The sequence below is a fragment of the Pelobates fuscus genome, chromosome 6 (genome assembly GCF_036172605.1).
Source record: "Pelobates fuscus isolate aPelFus1 chromosome 6, aPelFus1.pri, whole genome shotgun sequence".
NCBI lineage: Eukaryota > Metazoa > Chordata > Amphibia > Anura > Pelobatidae > Pelobates > Pelobates fuscus.
The window spans coordinates 220,234,774-220,248,887 of record NC_086322.1 but is presented as its reverse complement, the minus strand read 5'-3'; the positions used below and the strand labels follow the sequence as shown (position 1 = coordinate 220,248,887).

General features: G+C 45.8%; 1 protein-coding gene across 4 annotated transcripts in view; it reads left to right on the top strand.

Annotated features, from left to right (window-relative positions):
• Positions 1-14,114, top strand: part of WDFY3 (WD repeat and FYVE domain containing 3) — a 297,453-nt gene that overhangs the window by 52,755 nt on the left and 230,584 nt on the right. For 3 of the 4 annotated variants that reach the window (XM_063458760.1, XM_063458758.1, XM_063458756.1), the window contains exon 2: positions 7,942-8,051. The exons of the other annotated variant lie outside the window; for it this stretch is intronic. The gene's annotated coding sequence lies outside the window, so the exon portion shown is untranslated. The remainder of the gene's footprint in view (positions 1-7,941; positions 8,052-14,114) is intronic. 4 annotated transcript variants of the gene reach the window in all.

Here is a 14,114-nt window from a genome sequence, read left to right as displayed (position 1 = left end):
CCAGAGGCATTCACATCGAAACAGAATACAGTAGGTATATTAAAAAAATCATGAAATCATGCAATTTGACAGCTCCTGGCGGGTTCGCAAATGTAACATGTACTTTCTCATGCTCTGTTTGGCTTCCATCCCCTTGTACACATATAAAGTACCTTTTACCTTGTGATTGATGAGCTTTGAGGGACAGAACAGCAAGGTGTAAATGCAACCGCTGCACAGTTTGAATTTGTGTACAAATTTTTAATTGCTGGAAAGATATCAACTCAATGTTTTTTTTTTTTTTGTTTTGTCACTCATCTTGTGATTTCACTTTTAAATTGAGGAACATTTTAAACCTCCTGATGTGAAAGCTGAATATATAATTCTGTATTAATGCAGTATTGTATAGTGGATGATACATTTCTGGTATAAAAATATATACCCGGTATATATATATATATTTTTTTTTTAATCCTTTTTTTGAATAATTTAAAAATATACGTTTGCATTTTTATGTACTGCAAATAAGGTAGGATAATAGATTTAGAAACCGATCCGTATTTAGTAAATTTTTAATAAATAGTATTTATTTTTATTTTTTTTTCTTTAAATTCTTTATTTTTTCTCATTTTGCAGATGTACCAAAGATACTGTTTACATTGCCAAAAATACGGTGTACATTGGTTGACAGATTATAGGTATACAAAAGGTCACAGTGAGAATATTTCACATACTGTGGGTATGCAGAATGAGTTTTTTAGTTTTTTTGTATGTACAAACGATAACAAGAGCATATAAAAACAATTTAAATCAAGATAATATTCAGCATAAAAAATACAACATACAACATGTTGCTGTAAGGTGGATGATAATGTGTGTGAGGGTTCTCGCTTAGGGTGCGCATTTGGTAGAGCGGGAATTGTCGTTGTGTGATGTATAGGCTGAGGCTTGAAGTTACTTCAGTAAGATAGTTAGTTATATACAGGGCTGTCCGCCGTATCTGAGTGGGCATGGGTATGCCCTAAGTCGCTAAGTGGAACCGCTGGGGTGTCGCCTCCATGCTTACATGCTGGGCCTGTAGTTGCCAACACTGTGGGACATTGGTGTCAGCGGTGTGGGTAACTATAGAGGGAGGGGGCGGGGCCGGGCCGCCGACCTGAACGGTCGCAGGAGAGACCAGCTCCTGCAAATCTCATAATAATAAGCCTGAAAACCGGGAATGTTGGCTACTTACCTGACCCACAACTGCGACCCTCGATGCATAAGGGCCACCGGAGCCGAGGAGAGGCTTACTCCTGGAGTTTAAGTCCCTCGGGGGAGAGATCTCTGCCGTACCAAGCGAGACTAGCCCGGCGGTGAGTGGACTGGACGGCCGCCGCTCCACTATCCTGCCCTACGGGGCCCAACGGAGGAGCTGCATCACTGCGGGCCCGGTCCCGATCCCCCCCCCTTTGGACCGGGGGGGTTATCCCGGTCCTCATCCCGTAACGGCTCTCGGAGGCAACATTATACCACCACGTGAGCTCAAGGCCCAAAGCAAGATGGCTGCCAGACCTAGGCCTGCTCCTATGAAGGCCTGCTTACAGCCTACCCACGCGGCGGACCCGCTTGTTCCAGATCATGCAACTGGGTGCACACAACTCTGGACAAAGCTGCACAAGGGCGAACGAGATCCTGTCCATCAGCGCCAACTCACCGGAGAATAAAGCCCAGTCGCCTGCACCTGTGGCTTCCTATGTTAGACAGACAGGAGAGCTACCAGCCGGACGGCAACACACCACGGAATGCTGACTGCCCCAACATCTGATATAACATCAAGGTACCCTCTCACTGGCACTTACCCCACAGAGCTTGCTAATTAGCACCGATATCCGGGACATTACTGCCCTTCAAAGGCACAGGCTGAGGGACACCTGGGATGTCCAAGTGTGCTGCTCCATGCTCGCTACCACGCTGAAGTACCCTGCCTCCCCATACTCCTAAGCAACACTAATTGGACTCTCACGCCTATCACATGGAGTCCTGCGGGGTGGAACCCCTCTCCAGACAACAGTCATGTAACACGTATTATGCTACTACCTGCATTTTGTTGTCTTCTCATGCGAAGTTTTGTTTAGCATGAACATTTTACTACAGCGTATCATACTAAGCCTGCTTGTCATACAAAAAAAAAAATTGTGCAACACTCTTGTCATATCTTGTAATGCTCCTGTACCCTGTTATGTTTTACCTTAACCAATGGATATGTCTATGTAAGCCTATTTGTCAATATCTGCACAACAAAAATAAAGAATATAAAAAAAAAAAAAAAACTATAGAGGGAGAACTAGGGAGAAATAAAAGCTGGTATAAGGCCGGGTTTCCGGGGTCTAGTGTGTGGGCTGTCCGGGTGCCCGTGAAGGTTGTGCATGGCTGACATATGGGCCATATGAGTGTGGTGTGTGTCCGTGTCCTACTGTGTGTGAAGATCCTATCCCTGGTGTCTGCTGGTGTGGTCGTGGATTTTGTCCCTGGTGGGTTGATCTATCGTCCTATCTAACTCTAAGTAACAGCTATAACATATTCAGTATAGAAAACAAGCGTCAAATAATAATTAACAGTTAGAGGGCATTGGCATTGCTGTAGAAGGCCTTGGATTCCAAGGCCTGTCCGCCGTGGGGGGAGTGGAGCTGTAATGTCCAGTTCTCGGCCAAAGTGTAGTATGAAGTGAGTTCCGTGGCCCCTAGGTTGCGGCTCGGTCCGAGGGCACTGCCGCAGAGGATCGGGGTTGAAACACTGCCGCAGTTTGTGGGTTCCAACGGTGCCGGTTTTTGGATGCCGTGGGCGGGTTGTCTTGGGTCAAGGCAGTGCCGATGAGGCCCATGTTTTGAATGATAGTTGCGGCCTCCTTAACGTCCTGGGCTGTGTGAATCATATCTCCATGGAAGATGGTTAGGGACCGTGCGAGATGCCAACGGTAGCGGATTTGGCGCTGCTGCAGTATTAGCGTGAGTGGGCGAAATTCCCTGCGCCAGGCTAGGGTGCTGCCCGACAGGTCGGCATAAAAGTTGACCTCCATTTCCTCAAAGCGGTATGGCAGCTTGTCTCTGGACGCCGTTATCAGCGCCATTTTGTCCTTCATGTGTCGAAACTGGACTATAAGGTCCATTGGGGCAGCTGAGGGTGCTTTCTGCGGTTTGGGCACGCAGAATATTCCCTCTATCTCCAGGGTTTTTGCCTGCCGTGGTGTCATTAGGGCTGCTATCAGGCGCCTCACCATGTGTGGTAGCTCCTCTTCGGGGACGGTATCTGCGATCCCCCTTATTTTAAGATTGTTGCGCCGTCGTGTGTCTTCCTGGGCCGCGAATCGGCGTTAGTACATGAGGTTTTGTTGTTGCAGGTCGTGGACTGCCGTTTGTAGGGATGCTATGTGTTTGGTGTTTTCCGTGGAGGTTTTTTCGAGGTCTACAAGGCGGCCTGTCAGGCCCTGTATATCCTTGCGAATAGTGGCCATATCAGCCATGAGGTTCCGCTGCAGATCTGCCAGGAGCTCTTTCATTATGGCCGTTGTTACCGGAGCGGCGTTTGGGTTCGGCCTTGGGGTCAGCGGTGCGGCTGCTAGTGCGGGTAAGTACCCCTCGCCCAGATCCGTGGACTGGTCGTTGGAGAAGTCCGAGCATTCTCCCATGAGGGCCGCCATTTTGGACTCTTGCGTGCTGTTTGCCTGCCGCCACATATCGCCGATGGTCATCCCCTCGCGGGGTTTATCAGGTCTCATCTTCTTGCTTTTCTTCCCCATGGTAGGAGGTATAGTTTGGGGGTCTGCCAGAGCCCAAAAGTGCCGGTAAGGAAGGCTGCAAAATGCCGATTTGGGCCTTTGTTTCCAGGAGCTCAAAAGTCGTGCGACCGCTTGCTTTGGCAGTTAGGCCAGTATTTATTTATTTTTGGTTCATATCTATCGCACTGTTTAGGGATAAACAGCTCAGCGTCTGTATACAAACAAAACGATTTTCTGACTTTTCCCGCGTATCTCATGAGTGTACAATTGCAATAGAAAAATGTCACAACTTTTTTCTACTGGTAACGCTGTCAGAGCTATTATCATTGTCCTTATTAATTAAAATCAGTTTTAAAGAGTACTCCAATCATCTTGACCACTTTAGTGATTTGAGTTAAAGCCCAGTACTGTTGATGGTGTAGTTCCATATTCGGCAGCACCCTAACCTAGTGTGGAATTAGCTTTCTGGGTTGGCTAATGTGAATTCTATGCGCATATGTCTTCAGATGACCAAGACACCCAAGTCCTCCCAGTTAAATCCTCCCTTTAGCCTTCCTTTGGGATGATGATGCTCCAGAAAGAACTTTTCCTTTACATCTTGACACAGGATCTAAAATTTCTCTTTTGGGGAGGATGAAGGTGGGCATACTAGTAAGGGCTCTTTAACCAAAAAACAGTGTTGTACTAAAACTTTTTTTTTTTTTTTTGGGGGGGGGGGGGGGGGGGGAGATATTTTGGTTGAAGTAACACTCCAGGCTTCATTGTTTAATCGTGTTCAATCAATATTTCAGGGTTAATTCTCCCAAGATATGATATCTGTACATGTTTCTTTATCATTTGCACGAATCTCTTGTTTCAAGGAGATCCATATCATTGGCAATGGATCTCCTTGAAACAAGATTAACAATCTCATTGGTTGAGACCATCACCAGAATGGTCTCAACCAGTAAATGACCTTCTGAGTACAGAAATATGCACATAATTGACATCTACCAACCTGGAACTCTTGTGCCCTAATGACGCCGTGCGGTGTAGTTATGCTTCTGGCAACAAAGGGGTTAAACTCTATATGTCTGTGTGGCAAATCCAGCCACTTTAAACTGTATTTCATTACAAGTGTGTATGTATACCTTTAAGAACCAAGTGTATGTAGTGTGGTTCTGCTGGCGGCATGAAAGCCGCCAGCCTTCCTGCAAAATCGTTTCACGAACAGTGAATTTCAACACTGTTGGTGAAACAACCAAACTACCGAAGGGAGACCACACACAGGAGGTCGTGTGGCTCCCATTAAGGATTGCAACAGTGTTGCAATCGGTAATTAGAAGGATTCAGGGTGGCCGCCGTTCGGCTACTGACCACGCGGCAACTTTAATGCAATGTGTATTTCATGCGGCGTTCGGTTATTTAAGCTGGGATCTGAGCGGTACTTTCACGAAATGTGCTCTCAGACCCCAGCTATCTACCGAACGTCCATTCGTTTAAATCTAATGAATATTATAAAAGTTATGTATTTTCATGTAAAATATTGGTTCTGCTGCACGGAGGGATAATCCACTTAACTGTATATTCTAGTGGGAGTATCCCTCTCGTGCAGCAGGGCATGATGGGAGAAATGTTCAGATTATTCAGTTCCCTATGTAGTCCTCTACTGTACAACCCCTGAAATGTCAGTAGGGAAACCCCTTGCATGGGGAATCCCATAAATACGGTGACCTGTGATTAAAAGCTCAGTTGACTCCCAGCCTATGTGTCGTCTAGTTCTTGGGAGGGAAGGATTCTTATAACGCTACCTGGATTATTGCATGCTGTATCTGCCTACTTGGATTATTACCTGCTTTTCCTGTCTACCAGCGGAGACCCTGTGGATTATACTACCTCTCCGCTACAGTCTGTGTGTAGAATTTGTATATCACGATGCAACTCTGCACATACAAACTCCAAGCACCATGACCTCTGAATCACTGAAGTATACCGAAGTGCATTTTTACATATTGGTTATAGTGTACATGTTTTAAGGTACATTATAAGGTTTTTATTTTTTTAAAATTTTATTATGAATGGGGGGCTACTGATTGGCTTAGAGTGTCAGCTGACTGCTAGCCAATCAGTGGTGCCATTGCTATATGTGTGTGTGTGTATGTATATATATATATCTCTGTACTGCTTAAAACACCCTAGGAAAACTATAACCTGTGTGTTATGGTTTTGCAAAGGTGTTATAAGCAATACAGTACAGCCTCCACTGACCTGTGTTGAATTCAATACACACATTATGACTGGATGCTCATTCGAACAGAACTGGACTCCCATTTATTATTTTTGCAAAAGTGCCTTGTTCAGTCAGTGCTTCCTCCATCTCAAATGAGTAGGAGGCCAAGATTGGCCAAGATATATCAACCACTTCCTGTTTTATGTAAGGAAGGTTGAATCCAATTAGATTTTCTCCTTAGGTTATATTTTATTTGTTTAATGTTTTCTTTTTAATGCTTTATGTATGCAATGAATAGAAAATAGAAGCATCCTACAATTCATTTTTCTAACTAAGGGCTAAAATGTCTTGTATAGGCTGTATGTATGTCCATCATCTAACCTTATTACGCATTTTATCCAATCCTTATCCTGATACTCCGATTTGTCTTAGTAGTTCACAGCAATTGCTTGACTAATCATTACTTTATATGCAAGAGTTGCCTACTTTATTTAATTCAGAGGCTATACTATGTACAATGGGTCACTGCATATCCTCAGGCATTTTGAATGGGAAATAATGCAGTTTATTCAATAATACATCAACAAGCTACAGTATGTAGAATATAGTAGCCATATATAATATATACATAGCCCTTTACATATATGATTTAAAGAGAAGCTCAGAAGCACCAAAACAACTTTAGCTTGATAAAGCCATTTTAGTGAGTATATTATGACCCCGCACTAGTCCGTTATCTGTCTTTTTGGATTTAAGACGGCTCTGTCACCTTCCGGTATCTCTGAGGGGTGCAGGGAAAGGCGAGTTTTACTTATTTGAAACCTTACAGCTGCGGCTATCTTCTACCACAGTATCCTCTTTATTTCATCTGTTCGGAGCAGACGGTGCTGTGCACTTGCATATGTGAGAGTGTTCAATACTGATGTTAATGCATGATCTCGCAAGGACGTAGGAGTCCCTAAAGAGAGAGCTTTTATTTATTTTTTTATTTTTTTCATGGCTGAGAACTTGACAGTGGTAGCTTCACCTTTTTTATCAAGTGCATGGAAAGACTATAAGACAAAGTAGTCCCTACTTTGTCTTATGACATCTTTTTACGGTCAATGTGAGTTTCATTAAGATTTTATGAAATACATTTTTTGAGGTGTGGTATGACAAATCGGTTTTAAATTACTTTGTTTATTGTTTTCACCTCCTCTGGCTGAGACTTGGACAGCCACTCTCCAGACTTCCTAAAAAAAGATCACATTTTTAAACTTCCTTTTGAATTTCAAGTAGTAGATAAAACATTTGAAATTAAACACACTGCTGTAAAACATTTTCTTCCCCCATTGCGGTATGGCTAAGGCTGCAAAGTGATTTGAATACATTTTATTAAGCTAAAGCTGTTTTTGCGTCACTGAATCTTTACTCAAAAAGGCAAAAAGCACCAGTGTGTACGGAAGTCTTTGAGGTCAAAGCTTATGTGTGTAACAATCTATCTGGTGTAATCAACTAAATTGTAACATTTCAGGAAACTCAGATGAGTAGGTTGAGATTTGCCTGTAAACTAAATAGAGGCTTAAATGCACAGTACTTCGAATAATGGTCCACTGAGGAGCAAAATGTTGCTGGTGCATAAATGGTTCATTTGCATCTAAAGCCATAAGGATTTGATTAACTATATGTGAGAATTTGCGGCTAGATTATCCTGAGTCTTTGGGTGCCGTGCTAATATGATTTTTAGTATTGTTATACAACCATTGACCAAGTATACTCCTTTGTTAAAGGACAATCCGAGCACCATAATTAGTGCAGGGTACTGTAGTGATTTTGGTGCCCTGAACATCAAAGTCAGGACTGTCTCACCAAGAGGACGAATGTTGGGATGCATGTTTACAATCTACTAAATGGTATAAAGTATGTACTAAAAATTTTATTCTGTATAATTTTAAACCTTATTATTTGATGCCTTTTGACATTTCAACAATGTATTTATATTGGTTTCTTGTTACAGAGATCATCTCTAAAAGAAGCACTGGAAATCTCATTGTCAAATAATGAAGCTACTGTATTGGCGTGGGTGTTCTGGATAAGAGAGTCTTTGCTCCAGACGTATTGTTGAAGGTTAGCCATGTTCTATTTTGATTCTTTCTGCTGTTGCTTTCGGATCAAGAATCTTTTTTAAAATAATTTTCTGTTGGCTATGGTTTTAGACTCGTTTTTGAGATAATGAGCCATATCTGGTGCTGCTATTTAATATTAATTTTTACTTGCAACTGCAGAATGATATTCTAGGTCAGGGCTTCCCAAACTTTTATGGTCCGAGACCCACTTTTCAAAACGGTAATTTTTCGAGACCCACTTGCTTTTAATTCATATTTTAAAAAGTGAACACCATAGCAATCCGCTTTAGATGCACATAATTGGCACATCATGACAATTACTTTTAGAGGCATAAAACTGGCACACCATGGCAAACCGCTTTAGAGGCATACAATTGGCACACTATAGCAATCAGCTTTAGAGGCATACAATTGGCACACCGTGGCAATCAGCTTTACAGGCATACAATTGGAACATTATGTCAGCTTTAGATGCATAAAATTGGCACACTATAGCAATCAGTTTTAGATGCATAAACTTGGCAAATCATGGCAATCAGCTTTAGGTGCATACAATTGGCACACCATGGCAATCATTTTTAGAGGCTTACAAGCAGCACACCATGGCAACCAGCTTTAGAGGCATAAATTCTGAACATCATGGCAGCTTTAAATACATAAACTTGGCACAGCATGGCAATAAGCTTTAGGTGCATAACATTGGAACATCATGGTAATCATGGGGTGAAGGGGTTACATTGGGGGGAGGGCAGGGAGTGATGGGGTTACAATGGGGGAGGGCAGGGAGTATCGGGGTTACAGTTTGTGGGGAGGGGGGCAGGGAGTGAAGGGGTGACATGGGGGAGGGCAGGGAGTGAAGGGGTTACATTGGGGGAGGGCAGGGAGTGAAGGGGTTACATTGGGGGGAGGGCAGGGAGTGAAGGGGTTACATTGGGGGGAGGGCAGGGAGTGAAGGGGTTACAATGGGGGAGGGCAGGGAGTAACGGGGTTACAATGGGGGAGGGCAGGGAGTGAAGGGGTTACAGTTTGAGGGGAGGGGGGCAGGGAGTGAAGGGGTGACATGGGGGAAGGCAGGGAGTGAAGGGGTTACATTGAGGGAGGGCAGGGAGTGAAGGGGTTACATTGAGGGAGGGCAGGGCGTGAAGGGGTTACATGGGGGAGGGCAGGGCGTGAAGGGGTTACATGGGGGAGGGCAGGGGGTGAAGGGGTTACATGGGGGGGCATGGAGTGAAGGGGTTTCATGAGGGGGAGGGCAGGGGGTGAAGGGGTTACATGGGGGGGCATGGAGTGAAGGGGTTTCATGGGGGGAGGGCAGGGGGTGAAGGGGGTTACATGGGGGGCATGGAGTGAAGGGGTTTCATGGGGGGCAGGGGGTGAAGGGGTTACAGGGGGGGGCAGGGAGTGAAGGGGTTACATGGAGGGGCAGGGAGTGAAGGGGTTACATGGAGGGGCAGGGAGTGAAGGGGTTACATTGGGGGGCAGGGAGTGAAGGGGTTACATGGGGGGCAGGGAGTGAAGGGGTTACTTGGTGGAGGACAGGGGGTGAAGGGGTTACATGGGGGCAGGGGGAGAAGGGGTTACTTGGGGGAGGACAGGGGGTGAAGGGGATACATGGGGGCAGGGTGTGAAGGGGTTACTTGGGGGAGGACAGGGGGTGAAGGGGATACATGGGGGCAGGGTGTGAAGGGGTTACTTGGGGGAGGACAGGGGGTGAAGGGGTTACATGGGGGCAGGGTGTGAATGGGTTACATGGGGGCAGGGAGTGAAGGGGTTACATGGGGGGTCAGGGAGTGAAGGGGTTACTTGGGGGAGGACAGGGGGTGAAGGGGTTACATGGGGGGCAGGGAGTGAAGGGGTTACATGGGGGGGCAGGGAGTGAAGGGGTTACATGGGGGGGCAGGGAGTGAAGGGGTTACATGGGGGGAGGGCAGGGGGTGAAGGGGTTACATGGGGGGGCAGGGAGTGAAGGGATTTAATGGGGGGGCAGGGAGTGAAGGGGTTACATTGGGGGCAGGGAGTGAAGGGGTTACATTGGGGGGCAGGGAGTGAAGGGGTTACATTGGGGGGCAGGGAGTGAAGGGGTTGCATGGGGGCAGGGAGTGAAGGGGTTGCATGGGGGGCAGGGAGTGAAGGGGTTGCATGGGGAAGGACAGGGGGTGATGGGGTTGCATGGGGAAGGACAGGGGGTGAAGGGGTTACTTGGGGGAGGACAGGGGGTGAATGGGTTACTTGGGGGAGGACAGGGGCTGAAGGGGTTACATGGGGGAGGGCAGGGGGTGAAGGGGTTACATTGGGGGGCAGGGAGTGAAGGGGTTGCATGGGGGGCAGGGAGTGAAGGGGTTGCATGGGGGGCAGGGAGTGAAGGGGTTGCATGGGGGGCAGGGAGTGAAGGGGTTACTTGGGGAAGGACGGGGTGAAGGGGTTACTTGGGGAAGGACAGGGGGTGAAGGGGTTACTTGGGGAAGGACGGGGTGAAGGGGTTACTTGGGGAAGGACAGGGGGTGAAGGGGTTACTTGGGGGAGGACAGGGGGTGAATGGGTTACATGGGGGGGGGCAGGGGGTGAAGGGGTTACATGGGGGGGCATGGAGTGAAGGGGTTTCATGGGGGGCAGGGGGTGAAGGGGTTTCATGGGGGGGCAGGGAGTGAAGGGGTTACATGGGGGGCAAGGGGTGAAGGGGTTACATGGCGGGGCATGGAGTGAAGGGGTTTCATGGGGGGCAGGGAGTGAAGGGGTTACATGGGGGGGCAGGGAGTGAAGGGGTTAAATGGGGGGGCAGGGAGTGAAGGGGTTACATGGGGGGGCAGGGGGTGAAGGGGTTACATGGGGGGGCAGGGGGTGAAGGGGTTACATGGGGGGCAGGGGGTGAAGGGGTTACATGGGGGGGCAGGGGGTGAAGGGGTTACATGGGGGGGCAGGGGTTGAAGGGGTTACATGGGGGGGCAGGGGGTGAAGGGGTTACATGGGGGGGCAGGGGGTGAAGGGGTTACATGGGGGGGCAGGGGGTGAAGGGGTTACATGGAGGGGCAGGGGGTGAAGGGGTTACATGGAGGGGCAGGGGGTGAAGGGGTTACATGGAGGGGCAGGGGGTGAAGGGGTTACATGGAGGGGCAGGGGGTGAAGGGGTTACATGGAGGGGCAGGGGGTGAAGGGGTTATATGGGGGGGCAGGGGGTGAAGGGGTTACATGGGGGGGGCGGGGGTTGTCTGTGGGCTGTGTCCTACCTTCCCTGGTGGTCCAGTGTCTCCATGGTGGTCCAGTGGGGTAACTCTCCGGTCTGAGCTCCGCCGGGTGCAGAGCTGCAGACTGTGTGATAGGTGTCTCGCGAGCTCCCTGAGTGTTGCCATGGTAATGCTCTGGGTGCTCGCGAGACACCTATCACACAGTCTGCAGCTCTGCACCCGGCGGAGCTGCAGACCGGAGCTGCTGGGCAGACTGACTGGAGGGAGCCCGGCGGCATACAGGGCAAGCCGCCGGGCTCCCTCCTGGTGTCAGTCTGCCTGACTAGCCGGCGGCCCTGGATGTGTGGGTCAGCGCGACCCACTGGGAATCGCCCTGCGACCCACCAGTGGGTCGCGACCCACACTTTGGGAACCGCTGTTCTAGGTTATTGGCTTTATACTCACAGTTTGACTGTAAAACTCTGGTTCATTTACAAAATTTTACTGATGATTATTTTGTCCCTGGGTATCCATTAATACCTTGTTGAGGTCTCCCTGAGACCAAAACTCAGTTGTGTTTCTGACATTCTTATAGGGAGGAATAAAACTTAAAGTAGTTCTGGGGCATATGGCCTTTTCCTGCAGGGTGGGGACTGTTTACACTGCTCCGTAACGCCACCCCTAACTACTGTAACTTGGACAGCCACTGGAAGGACTTCCTTGTTTTGATCCTGCAAAGATTGCAGGGCCATCATTCATCATCTCCATGCTCTGTATGGAGATGCTGAATGTTTCCAATAGAGACTCATTGATTTAATGCATATTTAATGCATAATATTATTATTATTCTTATTATGTTATTATTTATATAGTGCCGTCAAATTCTGCAGCGCTTTACAATCTATAAAGAAATGTTGATAGGCGCAGCGCAGCAATTTGCTAAGCATGTGTACTCGCCTAAAAGCTAAATATAACCTATCTGGTTAACTTCTTTGATATTACTGATATAACCCAAATAAAGTGGAATTTTAAATTATCTTTACTTTGGCTTATTAAGTAGTGATAATTATAATAATCATGTTTAAAAAGCACCCCATCCATTTCTTCTGAATATTGTATGACCCGTCAAGTTAAAGAAACACTAAAGTGTTCACAATACAAACCTGTGTTCCTAATGCTCTAGTGTTCCTGTCCCTGTTATATAGGCTCGTCCCCCTTTGTATATGCATTAAAATTATAAAATAAAGGATTTTACTCACATTTTTCTAGTGCCAAGGCTTACATACCTTTCAATCTCCCGCGTCCATCGTTGCTCCTATCCAATGCTCCTCGTAGAAAGCATTAAATCAATACTTTCCTTTGGGGGTTTTGCATCATGTGACCGTGTTTTACTCGGTCAGGGCCTCTAAAGCGCCTCTAGTGGCTGTCAGGAAGAAAGCTACTAGAGGTGGGTTTAACCCTGCGATCTAAACAATGCATTTAAAAAAAAAAAAAAAAAAAAAAAACACTGTACGGTTTTACATTGCAGGGTTAAAAGGACAGGGCAACTGCACCCAGACCACTTCATTGTCATTCACTGTCAAACTGTACATGTAAAAACAAGATAAATCTCAATGTAACTTTCCTGGTAAAATATTTTATAAATAAATGTTATTGTCCTATTGATCTTTTGAACCATATTAGCCAGACTTGCTGACTGTGATTTGAACTAAAATGATCATTCTTTGGCAATCAGTCAAGCTTTGCAGTGTGAAAAGGATAGAAGGAAAGAAAAAAAGTTTATTATTTGTATGTTTAGTTTGATGCTGTTTTGCTATGAATTCTAGCACTCTGTTATTTATAACATTCTAGCGTCAGTCCAGTTTCAGGCTTGCCAGGAAAGCTGTTAAATGATTCCTGGATACAGTATAAAGATGGATGAGGCTCTCGGGTTGTTCAGAAAATATTGATTTATCACAAATAAACAGGCTTGGTATATAGCTAGAAGTCTTGGTAGGTAATGGATATAAATCCAAAGTGTATATATGGTTTCTTGAGTATGCATAAATTGCACTTGCCACATACTTGGTTTGGTCGGTGTTATATTTTCAATAAATATAAAAATAAAAAGTATAACAAACAATTAATGAATGTGATCGTTCCAATGAGTCCTTAAACCCAATAATGCTTGCTGACAGTTGCCCATACATACATCCTATATCTTCTCATTTCCAAAACAAGAGAGAGTCTGATCTGAAACTTGGTAAACCGTCTATATCATAAGAACCTGTTCTCGTGGATTCTGAGTTGAAGATATGGCTGCTTATGCATGTGCAAGCTCTCTTCGCAGGAGAAAAAAAATAGAATTGATTACGCAGTTAGATAAAAACGGTAACATTTGTTTATATTTCTCATGAATGAGATGCTGGTTTTGACCTCATGGTGGATTGGGTTCTTTTCTGACACCCCTTTTATGAGTTGTTCTTTATATATTATCATTGGCTCAACACCTGTCGGGCCAAATCTCGCAGTATCCTTAAAGGAACACTATAGTCACTTAAATTACTTTAGCTAAATAAAGCAGTTTTAGTGTATAGATCATTCCCCTGCAATTTCACTGCTCAATTCACTGTCATTTAGGAGTTAAATCACTTTGTTTCTGTTTATGCAGCCCTAGCCACACCTTCCCTGGCTATGATTGACAGAGCCTGCATGAAAACAAAAACTGGTTTCACTTTCAAACAGATGTAATTTACCTTAAATAATTGTATCTCAATCTCTAAATTGAACTTTAATCACATACAGGAGGCTCTTGCGGGGTCTCGCAAGCTATTAACATATCAGGGGATAAGAAAATCTTAATTAAACAGAACTTGCAATAAAGAAAGCCTAAATAGGGCTCTCTTTACAGGAAGTGTTTATGG